Below are 6478 nucleotides of genomic sequence, written 5' to 3' on the forward strand. Positions count from 1 at the left end.
TACCCACAATACTAGATGTAATCCATGTAAAAATTAGTAGTGATTCATTTGCAACACTATATAATTGTTTGGCTATTAGAAATAAATATTATTATTCAGATTCGGGCATTTTTAGCCTGCCCACCCCACTCCAATAATGGGAACCCTATGTAAAGCATAATTTCGATTTTTGTAATGGTATCGTTCTTTCTTTCTTTCTTTCTTTTTTGTTTCGTTTTTGAAAAATAATTTAATTGTGCATGTATAATTAATAACGAGAACAAGGAAACAAACAAAGCAAACAAACATTCCAATTACCAAGCAAAAAAATAAACACAGTTCTGAACACTGTATAAACATTTACTATTACAACATCACAGCCGCATCCATAGTTTCGTGTATATCAGACAACATAGTAAGTAGGCGACACTTTCTGAGTGGTACGTACCTGTTATTATTATTTTTATATATATATATATATATATATATATATATATATATATATATATATATATATATATATATATATATTAATTTTTATTTTTATTTTGCCAAAAGCACATATAAAGTAACTGATCACTCGCGATTGAAGTTACGGTTGACTGAGTTTCAGGAAGTGTGTCTGACCCAGTGCAATCTAACTAAAATTAGCTCCACTATTACATGTGGATCTAACACCAGCCAGTTGGAGCTCATGTCCACCAATCAAAACCTTACTTGCAGAATCCTGCCAGTGATTTAAACATAATTTGAAAACATTCCGAATTATCCTGAGGGTATACGACATGTTAGGTATTGGATGTCAAACATTTGGTAATTATGACACGTAGTCATCAGAGAAAACCCGCAAAACTTGTTCTATATTGCACTTTCCCACTTTGCACATACCACGGCCTTTGATCATTGTTGTGCTCTGGTTGGAACGAGAAAAACCCAATCAGTTGAATGGATCCACCGAGGTGGTTCGATCCTGAGACGCAAGCACCTCAAGCGAGTGTTAAATAAAAGATGTCCTTCCTTCCTAAGGTGTTTCGAACTGACAAGTATTCAAAGCATGTCATAAATCAGGGACTGCACGCACCTACAGCTTCGTCTTGAGAAGACGGTTACAACTCCAAGTGATTCATTTATTAAAATTCAAATATCGTAAGTGGTTATTAGCCCAGGGGTGTAAAGCAAAATGTCCTACCTACCGCAGTCGCATGTAGCGGGAACCTCGTGTTTCACTTTCCAGATTACAATACGAAGGAGTGTCCGTTTATTTCAAAAGACTTTCTTCTGTTTCTTTTATTCTTCTTTTTTCTTTTTAGATGAAAAAAAGAAAGAAATGTATTATTTAATGACGGACTCGACATTTTCTTCCTCACAAGTATATGGCGTCCTGATGTTGGATAACATAAAATATCCCTTGCTGATCCTCAAAAAGAGGAACCCATGGGGTGGAGGCAGTGGGTTCAGGCACAGCGGAGCAGGGAGATGGGGTTGGGGGCTCTAGCCCCCTCCCCCCCCCCCCCCTATAATTCTGAATAAAAAATATTATTGGTAGTAAATCTTATGGCTGAGATGAATTTCATTTGTAGAATGCAGGAAATTGCATTTCAAGACATCTAGTTTTCAAAAGAGAGCATACCCCGAACCCCCTAGAAACTTTGCTTTGCTCCCTCGATCTGTCAGCGCCCTCGATCTGTCAGCCCCCCGCCCCCAATGTCTATTTGTTATCGCCGTGCCTGGGATTTCATCTCTCTTTAATCCGTGTGGTCCTATAGCCTATGTCCGACGCCATGAGGATGAATTGATGTTTATCGACGCCCCAGCACAAAAATACACATCGGTCATTGGGTGTCAAACACAGGTAGCCTAAATACACGAATATGATCCGACGCCATGTAACCGTAAAGTAAAATTGTGTTGACTGCGTCGTTAAATAAAATATTTCTCTCTATCTTTCTCCCTAAAACGAAAAAAAGCACACAAAAAACTCCAACGAATGTCCGGATTTTATGTCATTATTCAAAGTATTTACCGCAAATCAATCTACTGTTTTATTACATGTAGTTATTCTCCTGCAACACCGGGTCGCGATGTATCATTAAAGAGAACCCGCTAACGCGCCGTCACATTAACTTATGTCAAGACGTCAAACAACCGGAAATATGAAGCTGACGGAACTGTGAAGTGACAGGTTACTCCGCCCTGAAATAAGATTAATATTAAAGGGAGATAAGTTACCTAACTGACGACTCTACATTAAATAAAGTTACGTTAGTGAGAACTATGTGAACGGACTCCTTGTGGTGTAAGTGTCTTCCCCTGATGACATTTTTCATATACGTCATGTTCCGTTATGATGCGCTGCTTTCATGTTCTCGTTGGTATTCGGCGTTGGTCGTTTGGCTGTTAACCGTTAATCAAGGCGACCGGTTGATGGCCGGTGTTATTGTCTCAAAGTTTCATATTATTACGATATTATTATACCAACTCCAACTCACAATTCATCTCTTACATGAAAACGAGACACAGCTGACTTAACAACAACATTTATTATTAATGTTGCTTTTGTGGTGTAACATGGAATTAACGAATGCCCCCCCCCCCCCCCCCCACACACACACATTCACTCACGCACACGCACAGTCACATACACACATAGACACAAACGCGCGCGCGCGCGCCACCCTAGTTCTGGTGCAAGTTTTCGCATGACTTAGAAAAAAGTTTTTTTCCTCTTAGACTTTCCAGCTCACATTAAGTCAATACTTTTCAGGGCCGTAGCTAGGATTTTTTTTTTGGGGGGGGGGGGGGGGCAACTGAGTAGTTAATAGTCTAAAACTCCTTAAACAGTTAAGAAGAGAATTTTCTTTAAGTTTCTATCATGCTTTCCGGATTTTTTCTGGGGGAGCAACCGCCCCCCTTGCCCCCCCCCCCCCGCTAGCTACGGCCCTGCTTTTCTTAACGTGCACGGCGAGTTGCTTCCCTCTACTTAGCAAATTTAAAATGGCGGGGATATTTTTTAACGTTGTTGTTGAAGATTTATTTTGTTAATAATGATGCAATGGGGATTTTGTGAGTACTATTTTTGGTTTGTGTTTCTTGCACCGGCCTCGGTGGCGTCGTGGCAGGCCATCGGTCTACAGGCTGGTAGGTACTGGGTTCGGATCCCAGTCGAGGCATTGGATTTTTAATCCAGATACCGACTCCAAACCCTGAGTGAGTGCCCCGCAAGCCTCAATGGGTAGGTGTAAACCACTTGCACCGACCAGTGATCCATAACTGGTTCAACAAAGGCCATGGTTTGTGCTATCCTGCCTGTGGGAAGCGCAAATAAAAGATCCCTTGCTGCCTGTCGTAAAAAGAGTAGCCTATGTGGCGACAGCGGGTTTCCTCTGAAAATAGTGTCAGAATGACCATATGTTTGACGTCCAATAACCGATGATAAGATAAAAAAATCAATGTGCTCTAGCGGCGTCGTTAAATAAAACAAACTTTACAAACTGTTTTTTGTGTTTCTTGCACTATTTCGGTTGTGAAACTGTTGAAACATGATGCCACAAGTTTTGAATACAGGCTCTATATAGGGTATGTAACAAGATCCGGACGTAGTAAGAACCACACTTACTACGTCCCTCCGGACTAACTTATTAGTTATTACCAATAGTCACTGGCGTAGCCAGGATTTTCTATGGGGGGCAACCGACTATAAGGGGGCCAACCCACACTATGTATGTAGGCCTATGTTAGTATGATTTTATAAAATTTAATACAGTATAAAAAAACAATTTGATGGGGGGATTGCCCCCCGTGCGCCCCCCCCCCCCCCCCCCCCCCCCCCCCCGCTACGCCATTGTCAGGCATGTACGATATGTTCTCACACAGACGAGCAGAACGTCGACATCGTCTACCAGCCTAGTCCTAGTGAGTATTAAATCATTTAAAATATGTAGACCCGTATGTTTGTCTATGAACAAAACGTGTCTTTATTCACACTTATATTCTATACATGGCTGTATAAATATCCTTATTTACCTTTCCATACTTGAATTTTATAATGTGCCATATGTTGTTTGGTTACAAGGGAATTCCGCAGCGACTCGAGTCAAGGCCGTGAGAATTCCACGAGATGTCAGTTTCTCTAAAACTGCCCTTCAATGTGACATACAAAACTTGACGTTTTATTCTATACATATACTTAAATATTCAAAATGTAATCGATGTTTCATCTTTAAATTTTACTTGTATGAAAAAAAGGTTGGATTTTGCATGTCAAAGGTGTAGTATCAAAGTTCTAAATAGCACATTTCACTATTTTTACAATTATTTGACATACTCAGCTCCGATTTATTCGATCCGACATATTATAATCTTTTCGTAATTAATATAAAATTGTAATGCGTTGCCATTTGGCGTAAACAGCGGTCTCCTCTAGAATTCTTGGTGAATAAATAAACACACAAAAAGTCTTAATTGTGTATCCAATAAAAAAAAGCAGAACTCTTTCTTCAATATGGAAACAATACCTTGCTGGGTTTTTTTTATATACAGTGTATATGAAGAAATGGCACAATACAATGCTAATTGGTTAATGAACATTAGGTAGGAACTGTATGTATTCACTTGGATTAAACTATATTTGTAATTCATCGTATGTTGACAACAGTATCTACATTATAATCAAAGAAAGGATATTAGATACTTCTAAGCAACTATGGTACAGTAAAACAATGACAACACCTAAAGAACTTTATTAAATGAATTTAGATTATAAACTTATTTAAGATTGCCAATAAAAACGCGTTATATAAAGGGAATATGTAAGATTAGAATTTGCGCTCATAAACTAAATGTTGAATCTGACAGGTATCGAATTATTAGAAAGAATATGTATTCTGTGTAATACTAATGTTATAGAAGATGTATATCTCTTTATAATAGAGTGTCCACAATACAAAGATTTCTGCTGTAAATATATAAAAATGTATTAAAAGCGGCCAAGTTTTATACAGTTATTAACCACCAGTAACAATTAATAACGACTTGAATATGAATAACTTAAGAAAATATTTAGTGCAAGCTATTACAATTAGAGATCGGTTAATGCAGGATGATAGTTAATGTAATAAATGTAACTTATATCACTTTATTTGTCCTTAATTAAAAATAAACCACACCCACCATTGTTTTGCACGTGTGCATTTTGTATAACTACATACATGTATATTGTATTATTTATGTTATGTATCCAGCAGTGAGTTGGGAAACTCAAGACAAATAAAGAACTTGAATTTGGACTAGTCCTCGTTGTTTGTCAGTATGGAAATGCAATTAAAGTTCAAACCTTTTTGGTTTTCGCAGTAATATAAATTTATAATTAGCAGTAAATACACTTTATTGTATGTGATTTTTTAATTAATTTTGTTTTCTTCTTTTTAAAAAAAAAAATTCTTTTCATTTCTTTTTCGTTTCTTTCTTTTTTTGGTGGGTGGGTGGTGGTGGATGTAATTGATAGTTTACATTTTACAAGAAAAATTAATAACTATTTTTGGTCATTGTCATTATGAACTTTGAAACTGATCCTTTAACAGTTAAAAAAAATATATATTAATACATTTTAAAAATAATAAATCTGTATTAAACTACGTTTCGTTATATAAACGGACCTGCAGTCTGATAGACGTGTGTTTTGATTGATGGGTTTCGGAGATGGTTACGAAGTGAAAGTCGGGCAAGTCATAATAATGACATGCATAGCAACGGAAATACTGTAAGAAAAGCTTAAGACTTAAGTTAACAAACTTACACGCAGTAAACTGTTATTTCGTCAACTATTATAACACTAACACGGCAAGAGGAAATGCACGTTACCTATATATAATGAAGTATCTAAAAATACTTGTCTCTAAAATCCCTAGGGCTTGGGGGGTGGGGGGTGGGATGGAGAGAGGGTTTCGGTAACTGGCCCATGGACTGTATCATATGTATTACGTTTTTAAACATCTATATCGACAGAGGCAATGTAGTTGTTGTAGTTTATAGGTTCCATGGTGTAATGGTTAGCACTTTGGACTCTGAATCCAGCGATCCGAGTTCAAGTCTCGGTGGAACCTAACGGGTATTTTTTTCAAAATGCATTTTAATTTTATTACTTAATTCTTAGATGGTATTTTAATGCAAGATTAATGATCTGGCTCCATATTCATAAACATACTTAAGTGAATGTTTGATACTTATCTGTGTACTTTAAGTATGTATTTAGGTATCATGCATTGACGTAAGTACGTTTATGAATACGGAGCCTGGACCCGGTTGTTTCGAAACCTGGGTTAACTTAATCACTGATCAACACTAACTGTAAGTTAAATTCCTTAACCCAGAGTTGGCTAATCACTGGTTAAAAAAACTCTTGCTGAAACACACTTTTAACTCTGGATTAGCAAACTCCGTAATTTTCAAAAATGAACAGCGATAACCAAGAAAGGTGTGGAATGCAATTTATTTATCCGCA

The 6478-nt window shown here is 37.2% G+C and overlaps 1 non-coding gene across 1 annotated transcript; it reads left to right on the top strand.

Annotated features, from left to right (window-relative positions):
• Window positions 1–6008: 6008 nt before the first annotated feature.
• Trnaq-cug lies at window positions 6009–6080 on the top strand. Its single transcript has one exon. It is a non-coding gene; the product is annotated as a tRNA-Gln (tRNA).
• The last annotated feature ends 398 nt before the right edge of the window (window positions 6081–6478 follow it).

This window comes from Gigantopelta aegis, chromosome 4, assembly GCF_016097555.1.
Source record: "Gigantopelta aegis isolate Gae_Host chromosome 4, Gae_host_genome, whole genome shotgun sequence".
Classification (NCBI taxonomy): Eukaryota; Metazoa; Mollusca; class Gastropoda; order Neomphalida; family Peltospiridae; genus Gigantopelta; species Gigantopelta aegis.